Below are 10,053 nucleotides of genomic sequence, written 5' to 3'. Positions count from 1 at the left end.
GTTTGATTTTATTTTACATATAAAAACAAGGCTTGTTATCTTTATGTTGATATTGTGACCATAAAAGTATACCTGAGTAATCTAGGTTTGAGTTGCTTTTTCTCTGTTTTACTGTTATGAAAATGCATACTCTCTAGTGCATGTAGCAGTGTTCCTGACTCTTTTGCCAGTTGTAAATTGCTTTGGCAAATCACTTAACCATTTTTGTTATTAAAAAGTTAGAAAATGTATTTCATCTTGTAAGAGCTCAGTGAAGTATGGCAAGATGGCTTTCAAAGACTGTCTTCAGCTGAAGTAACTTTCCTGTCTCTAGGTACAGTGGTGAACAAGATTACAATAAATCAGCAGTCAGTACAAAAAATGATTTAAAAAAACAAAACAAAGTTAACTTCTGATACTTTTGCGCTTCTGCAGATTCTAATGGGTTTGTATGCTAGTCTTGCTACTTTCACAGTTACTGATTTCAGTTATCTAATATGTGAAAGGTCATACAGGAAACTCATTCCTACTGAGAAATTCAAATACTACTTCCAGGTGTGCTGCCTACCCTGGAGTTGTACAGTTATAGTTGTAAATGACAACTTTGAAATATATTTTATGACCTTAATTCAGTTGAAACATTTTCTGATTAGCATGAGTCAGGTAAACTTCTAACTTACTGAACTGTTAAAAAAGCTTTCATGTACTTCTCTTAGAATCATAAACTCTTGAGCAACCTGGTAATTTAGAAAAAGAATCATGAATGTGAAGCCCTTCCTCTGAGTGTGATTTTTGGGTCAGTTTTTAAAGACCAGTTGTTAAGGAAACTGGGTGTAGCAATACACTCTCTCTCTCTCCCTCTCTCTCTCTCTCTCTCTCTCTCTCTCTCTCTCTCTCTCAAAAAAAAAAAAAAAAAAAAACAAACCAAAAAACTGGAAACAAAAGCAATCATGTTGTGTGTAGCAGTTGCTGAGCACTTACCCGTGGCCTTTGGTCTAATATTTTGGGAACGAGGAGATTGTGTGCTAGGCAACTTGAAACAATTATGTGCTTTGTGTGTTGTAAATGGGTGGGAAAACTTCCAGAGAAAGTAACTGCCTGTTTCCCAGAATATGTTACAATACTGCTTAGGACTTGAACTTTGAGCAGGACTCCCCTTCCAAAATAGCTTGCACTTCCTCTGTTGCTACTATGACGGACAGAAAAGATAGGTAATTGCTGTTATCTGTAATAGGAAGAAAGAAAACGCAATCTGTGCAAATATTGGGCTTGAGTTTGGTGTTAAAATGCAGGTAAAGCACTCTTCTCACTAGCTTATGTTTTTATTAGATTATATTTGGGGATAATCAACTTTGGATTGCCTTTCTCAAATCATTCTTTTCAGATTTGTTTTTGAAATCCTTATAGGGAAAGCTGATACGAACAGAAATGATTCTCCTGATTAATTAAATGAATGACATTAAAACATTTCTAATGTCTGCAAACTGTTTAATTACATCATTGCATTCTAGCTTTTTCTCCAGCAAACTTGTTGATTCTAAAGAAGCAATTTATCCTTAGCTATTACATGTGTAGCTGCAAGACTTATTTACTCTTCATCATCCAAACTATATATTGGATTATTGGTCTTGGCCTTCTGTAGCACTGTCAAAGTATTTCACAAAGACTGAGCATATTTTCACAACCAGCTTTTTACTGAAATTGATTTCTTACAGAGTAGATATGAGAACAAGATAGGTGTGATGAGCTTCCCCCAGTATGGAAAGAGCTAATGCTAACAAAAGCTAGTTGGTACATACTACATGAATTCATTATAAGAATGTGCCTACACTTCAAATTATTTCTGGAGAACTAACTGTTTTGGGGGTGGGTGGGTGTAGTAGTTAAATGTTCATAGCTGTGGTCTTAAGTCTTCAGCTACCTATGATTGGTTTGTTTTGTCTTTTGGCACTGATCCACTACAAATAGCGGTGAAATTACTGGTTCTTTCTAGATTGCTAAACAGCTGTGAAATGATAAAATAATTCCTGTCACTGTCAGGACTGTATTGGAGTTTGCTAAGATATTCACTGGCCTGTTAGTCATTTGACTTATGTAAAATATTCACTAGTCAAATAGGTAATTGTTTCTGTAACAGTGTTATTAGTTTTGCAAATGGACTGTTCAGAATCTGCGGGGAATTTGTTTCAAGCTTTAATCTCTAGTATACCACAGCAAACAAGCTCCTTTTGAAAGGGACAGGGAATGTTTCTTTTCAAAGAAACATCGTTCAATTTGAATATCAAAAGTAACTAACTTTTTTCTTACTCTGCTAGATTAACTCCTCAAAACTGAATCTGTGTCTTTTGATCACTTCTAGATTCCCAAACACCGTAATTAAAGGCAATAGCCTTAGAAAGAGGAAGAAAAAAGGGGAGGTAGAGGGGAAGAAGAAACAGCAGCAAGCAACCAGTTTGGTATTCTTACTGTAACACTAAGAAGGGTCTTTAGTAAATGCAAGAGAAACAATTTAGTTTACAAATAGTGTGAAGGTATTATATATAGAAGAGTGGAGAATGAAGTTCAGGGGGACTATCAAAACATGTTCTGGAGGTGACTGTGTCAGCTAAGACATCTCTGGTGTACGAATGTACGCCCCAAATGGAGCTTGTAAAACTTGTAAACTGCAGTGTTGCTGACTTCTGTAACTTCATCCCAAGCCCCATGAAAAAGATCTCCTCCCTTCGGAGCTTGAGTTTCTGGATTCAAATTATTTCATGATGTCAGCTAGCTCATTTTCTGAGGGAGAGGCTAAAAGGTTGACTCCTGTATCCTAAAGGCACTTTTAAAGTGTCCTGATTTGGAGGGGGGGGGGGGGGGGGAGAGGTGTAATACTGAATATGCACAGAACAGTGGTCTCATAGCTACTGTTTACACATGGAGAAAAAGTTGTTATATACCTCAAACTATTTTGTGCATACTAATTAGGGCCTGTCTTAATGGGGAGAAGAGAGTGTTCGCAAGCATGTTTCCATGGAGGAAACACCAGTATATCTTGAATTAAAAAAAAAAAAAGTGTTCTCCTAGGCCTCATACTGGTTTCTGAAATAAGTGGTACTAGCAAAATGATTCTCTTGACATGACTATACTTCTGAAAAAATGAGTGATGTTCTCCCCTGTCCTCCTGTGGTCCAAGCTAAGCACAAGCTGTGCTTTACCTTAGGATGGAAAGCAAAGGTCCAGCTTGCGGAGCAGGACTATGCCAGTGCTGTATTCTGAGAGGCCTTCAGAGGCATGTTTGAGTTGTTTACAAGGTGTGTCAGTTTGACCTAGAAACAAGAGCCAAAGTTATGGAGAGAGAGAGAAGGAGAAAAGACAGATATAAGGCACTATCACTAGCTTCTGTAAAATAGCAAATGTTATTCTGCACCAGATCATGCTCAGGCCAAACTAAATTGTACTTGATGTTCAAATTAGACCTAAATTACTCTACCTGTTCTCTTCCTTCTCAGTAATTTTCAGTATAACTTGTCAAGGTCTGTTTTTCTTTTGCAAGATGCTAGCTTAACTATCAGGGATGTCACATCTGTTAATAGTGCATTCATTGCTTTTATAAATGACTTTACAAGGTGAGCTCTTGTTCCCCACTCCAGGGTAAAGCAGTACTTCAGCATATTCCAAGTGAAATTACTTGTTGATACAGGTGTTTCTGAAGAGGAAAGCAAACAGCATTTGTTAACCAAATGGTTTTAATGAAAGTGCCAAAAGATGTTTCCATTTATGAATAACAGAAGGTTGTAGTGCGCTCAAATGAAATCTCTACCTCCCTGTGCTTTCTTGCCTACTAAAAATAGTCATTCTGGCTAATGCAGAGGGATATACTAGCTACTCATATGACAATCACAAGCAGTCAATCATGAGACTAGAAATACCTAGAAAAGCTTTTGCTCTAATGCAGGCTGTATTAAGTAAGAGGAGACAGCAGAGGGAGTGGGTTGTGATGGACCCTGCAAAACGGGGGCCTTACTGGAGCCCTCCTGACCATTCCTGAGGCTGCTCCTTCACTACAGCTTTAACAGAAGGCCGATGTCTGCTTCAGGCCAGCTGGCAACATGAAAAATCACTTGGGTGTCATCTCCATACCAGTGCTGCAGAAATGCAGCATCTCTGCTTCGGACTCGGGTTGTCAGAGCAGGGAAGCAGCCTGGTGTAACGGCACTACTGAGTTACTGCAACTGCACTGCCACTGATGTGCACATACTGACTGAGAATGGATTGAAGTTTATATGCCAGAATGAAGTTATTTTATCTAGGAATAATTGCCTACAAGACAGAGCTACACCAGTAGCTAAATCTGTAGACAGGCTCCTCCCTGGGCATTGTCACTACCACGTCCACATGCAGCCAAGTTTGATTCAAACCTGTGCTAGCTGGTATGGCTGATAGATGGTTTACTGCTCTTGTGATTTTTTTGCTTTGGCTTTTCAGTGAGGATGTAGACTGTATCATCTGATCACTGCTCATGTTTATATGAACAAACTCCTCCTCCGCTTTTCCTGTGGCATGGGGGAACTAACATCGAATCCGAGAAGAGTCCGGTTTACTACAGCACAAGGAAAGTTGCCTCATCTTCCTAGCAAGTCCTACCAGCACGCACTCTGGTGAGTACGTTGTCCATGAGAAGCAATAACTCGAGCTTACCTTTTGCTACTTAGTGTACGTTTTCACATTCAGTCTGGGTGCTCAAAGTCCAAATGCCAATCAACCAACAAACCAATAAATGCTACCAGATCCGATGTAGTGAGAATGCATACCTAGAGTTGCACAAAGACTAAGGAACCCTCCAAAAACTCATTCAGCTCTTTTCCTGGATCTTAAAAAAAATTCCCACGCACTACTCAATACTTACCTATATTTCCAGCTCTTCAGAGGGACACTGGTCCCCCAGTTTCCACATGGGTAAGATGTGGGAGCTTAACTGCAGTTTGATCCCTGGGGCAGTAGGCAGTTGGGATGCAGATCCATGGTATCCCAAACTCCAGTCTAACAGTGGAAGAACTGAGAGAACTTGTCCTGAGACAGGTGAGAAAAATGTTGGCTTAGAAAGGAGGCTTCCTTACCTCCCTTGAGAAGAAAGGGAGAGAGCTTAATGACAGTGCTGAGAAAGCGCGCTGACAGGTGAATAAACACATCAAAATTCTTGAGGGCACTTACTGAAGTAGAATAAAGGTAGGTTCCTTAATTGAGTGCATTGAGTGTCTTAAACATTTAATCTAATTCTGAGTGAAATGTAGTATTCTTGAAAGTTTTTCTCCTTTCTAGGTCACTAAAAAGAATTTAGTTTTGTCTTAGGATTTCTGTATATTGATATTCCCAAATACAGGCAAAAAAAGAGATGGAAGGAAAGGCCGAAGCTGATTTCAATTCACATCCTTATTTTCTTGATTCCTTTTCCTCCTCCCCCCCTCCCCGAAGTCTTAAAAAGCTTGTACGCATTATCCCTCTTTTAATCACCACCCCTGCAACATTGTCTTGCTAGATCTCTGCTAGGCAGGAACAGAGTTGTCAACTTGCTACAAAGACAGGCAGAATAGCTGGGGGCTAACACCCTACTTAGAGGAAGAAGCCTAATATATGGTGTGGCTGCCAAGACCGCTGAGTCTTCCAGGTTGGGCCTGTGGGCAATCTCGCAGAGACGAGTGCGGGTTGTGGCCTCCACGAGGCTGAAGATCCCTTCTGGCACCAGCCTTGTATTCTGGCAGCATCCTTCTGGCTGCTTGTGTAAAGGCCAAGAATGCGGGTCGTGGTCTCCGCAAGGCTGAAGATCCCTTCTGGCACCAGCCTCATATTCTGCAGCATCCTTCTGGCTGCTTGTATAAAGGCCAAAGGTAAAAGATCTTTAGGAGGCTGTTTTTTTTCTGCCAGAAGCTGATTAATGGACAACAGCCGGACAGCAGCCTAAAATAACAGCTGGAGTTCCAGGATCCTGCCAAAAGAAGTATGCTTGTGCATTAAGATTACTGAGCACTGGCTTTTGTCACTTAAACATCTGTATTCTGCCCTGGAGATCTGAAAGCACATTTGAAATTTTTCCTCCTGGAAAATGAAAGCATAGAAGTCGTCCTAGGCATGACAAAGATGCCAATGGATTTAATCAAACAAACCTATTATACTCCATCTGGCTTCTCAAACAGCTTATTTAAAACAGCTTGAGTATCTTCAAATCATAGTCTGTAACACAAATCCCCTGAGCAGTAAGAAATCAGGACTGCAGTCAAAGAGAATAACACACTCGCGGTAAAATTGCTTGCTTGTGCTTGCAATGAACAGCTGGATAAAGCTACAAGCAGAGGAAAAAAAGAGGAAAAGCAACCTGTATGCAATTGTTCTTGGTCCCACACATCTAGTACTCTATATAAAAAGCTTAAGCGCTGCTGGCACTGCCCAGCCCGTCACGTAGGCATGGAGAGGGCAAGGTTGTATATTGCTTGGTATATTGTATACAGCAGAGAAAAGGCAGTCACTAACCCTACGGGAGCTGAAGGAGGAGGGGGATACATCAGAAAGCATCCACGGCGTCACTTCACGCTGCTTTAACTGCAGCTTGTGTCATGAGAAAGCCGCTCAGTATTTTGAAAATGGTGCTGGAAACATGAAAGCCTGGAGACAGACTGTACGTGTCACTGGAGTGGCCAGGGCTTGCTGAGATCTCTTCAGAGGAGTGCAGTCGTACACAATGTGACCTGTGCCTTATTTGGCACTTGGTGCAGTTAATCTTATGCTGCTATATTGAAAAATGTAATAGCTATATGACTGCATAAAGTTCAGAAGTCCATCGTATCACAGACTCAGTCATCCTCAATTTTGCTTGTGGATATATAACCTGAAACTGCAGTTTTACTAGCACAAGGATCTTTATTTTATGTTTTTGGAGGGTTTTTGTTACTGCTGTTTCCCAACCTGAGATGCTCTCAAGAAGCTTGGATTTCAGAGGGTGGGTTTTCAGAGGGTAGATTCCTCTGCCTTCTCTGACTTAAGAGTTCGGAAAAAAAAAAAATCACTAGTCGCTATTGCACATGTACATCTTGTTTGGTGAATTTCACGTTTCTGAAATGTAGATGTTTTGGTTTACTGCTGTTGGATGAATTTTCAGTGATGCCCTAACCTGGATGATCTGGTTGTCAGGCTGAGGTGTGTTAGGCTGCTGCTTGATGGAGCTGTTTCCTGTGACCAAACAGGACAGAAATCTCAGCATATGACCAGTTTATAAGTTTTATCTTTGTGATTCTGCACCATTTTCCTAGTGGAGCGTAAAATAAATCTTACCTGATTATCTTCGATTTCATTACAGCTTTTCTCCTATGAATATCTAATCTTCCTTGGTGGATGAAGCAAACGTATTGAAGGATGATTTTTAGATACCTATTGTTTTAATATCTTTGGAAACACAGGATTGCAAACACCAACTGTGAGAGTTTCTGCGTAGTTAAGTCCTTGTTACTGCTATTATTTACAACTTGGTACAGTATAATCTTTAATCTCTGAAGGAGTAAATATATTCTGTTTGTAGGCATTTATGTAGGTTATTCTAACTAGTAACTTTCTATTTCATTCATAAAGAGCTTCAAATTTTATCATTATTATCAGGGGAAATAGACACTGTGCTGAGAGAGAAAGCACAACAATTCAAGCCTGATTCAGAAGTATAATTATTCTGGGTTGGTCGAATCTCCAAGACTGCCTGTAAGAAGAGGTAAAGACGGATGCGTTTTCCTAATCCCTTCCACAGGTAAGCCTGGGGTCAGATAACTAATAGCAGTTTGGCCCTTTGAACTGCAAATGAAAGCTATATGAGAAGACAGATTCAGTGCAAATGCACAACAGGAAGGAAAACTTCTGAAATGCACTGTTAGGTATCTAGTAACCGAGGCGTCAAAAGCTCTTCTTACCCATTTCATGGGTCCTGTAGGACCAAATTCTGTAGGCTCCATTCAGCCCTTTGTGAAGGAGAGCCTTGGCCACAGAGGAGGAGCGCGATACTGCAAACCTCAGTGTCATTTAGGAAGCATTACTGAGCATTACTTAGGAAGCTGTTGACATTCACCTCGCTAATTCATTTGTAGACAACCAGTATAAAACTGTGATTTAAAATATGTCCTGGTAGTTTTCTAAAATGGGAGAAGTTATTTCAGTGAAAAGATTCAACGTGTTTCAAGACCAATTTTTTTAGTCAATGCATAAACTTACAATATGTATTGTGCACTTAATTTTTAATCAAAATGCAGCTGGAAACATGGAGTTTAAATGTGTATATAAAGTATTACACTTTAATTTTATTTTTCAATGATTTTATATAAACAAGACTTTCAGAATGTCATAAATGTAATCATCCATTGCCTACCTCAAGAAAACTGATGTATTTCGTAAGAACAACAACATGAAATACTCAGCTGTTGAACCTTATTGACAGGGCTGTTTGTTCACATGGATAAATTTCCTGTCCTCCTGATTTGCATAGGAAACAGGTTTGAACTCTGAAGCAAGTTGGTTTCCTGAAAGGTGCAATAATTGAATGTCACCTGTGTTTTCCATTATAAATGAAAAATTTCTCCTGTAAAAGTTAAATTGGATCCTCATAGTGATTAACACAACCAGCACATGCCTACATTGGAGACATTTGTTGAATCAAAGAACTTGATCCAAGAATTCATATTTACACCTTCATTTTCTAGTTTAAGAAAAGGGGAGGAAAGGAACAGAAAGAAGGCATTTGCTAAGGAGTGAAGCAGCATTTCAGCCAGTTCCTTCAGGTATAAATTGTATACTGGGAGAAAGACATCTAACACAATATAGTTAACCTGCCATAATTGAACACTTTTAAGTAACCAAGGATTTTTACCTAGTAGAATTTTCTCTGTTCTGAGCATCTCTGTTGTCATGTACAGATTAGAAATGACTGAAAACAAAAGTTTTGTTAGTCAAATATAATTTTATAGAAAGAAATAGAAATTACAGAAAGTAAGCTTGTAGCTTGTTAGATGGCAATGCCTAAAATATTAAAAATTGAACTCAACATACAATGTTGTTTATCAAGGAAATTAATGCAAAAAGAATCAAGAAGGAAAAATTGAGCAAATTAATGCAAAATCTACTTGCAGACTTGTTTCAAAGGCAAGTTTCTAGCATTATTCTGTACTATTCCAGGTGGATATTTCTGATCCCCAAATCTATCCTTAAAACAGAAATCCTTATTTACAATCAATTACATACGCCAGGAGAACTGGGGAATAACGTTTAACTGCCATCAGAATGTCTTCCTTTTATTTAATTTAACCTGCATTCCATCAGAAGTTTTTGTTTGTTTGTTTTTTGAGCATGAGTTCTGTAGATCTCTGAATTATTCACTTCACTTGGTCTTAAAGTCTAATGTGGGTGTAGCTTTTTAATGAAACGGAGCATCGGTGCCTCTGTAGGAGAGCGATGCAGCGGTAGGGCCAGGATTCGCCCGTGCGGGTGTCGGAGAGCTGCAGGCTGGGGCCATGTGTGCGCCCTGGTCCACCAAACCCTACCAGCACCTTGCTGGCTCGGACCTGCGCCCTGTGCCGCTGGCTCCCTCTCCCAGGTGGGGCACCAAAGCCGGAGAGACAGGCTTTCATGCCACGTCTTCCCGTGGCAGGAGCTTGTCCTCACAGGGCCGTGCCGGGAGGTGCTACAACCTCTCTGACATCGGCCACCCTCCGAGGCCATGGGCACGTGCCGGTGCCCTTGCCTGGGAGCCCAGCAAGCTGCTGTGCAGTGAAGGAGGTCGTTTGCAGCCGTCAGGATTTTCCTCCTCCTGAGTGTCCTTTGCTGGGTCTCCCAGCCAAGGAGCAGCTCCTACCGTGGGAGCTGTCTAAGGACTAAATGGTTTGAGCCCTTTTGAAGACAGCCAGTTCCTTGCGTGCTGCCACAAGGTAGCATAGCCACTGTCACTGGCAGCACCTGTGGCACCAGGACAGATTATTTCTTGCAATATTCTGTGATGCTTCCCCCCCCCCCCAACCTTTTCCTTGTAATGGAGGCTCTAAATGTACTTATTGCCTTAGTGCGAGATGA

This window comes from Apteryx mantelli, chromosome 7 (genome assembly GCF_036417845.1).
Source record: "Apteryx mantelli isolate bAptMan1 chromosome 7, bAptMan1.hap1, whole genome shotgun sequence".
Taxonomy (NCBI): Eukaryota; Metazoa; Chordata; class Aves; order Apterygiformes; family Apterygidae; genus Apteryx; species Apteryx mantelli.
Note: the sequence above shows the minus strand (reverse complement) of the source record.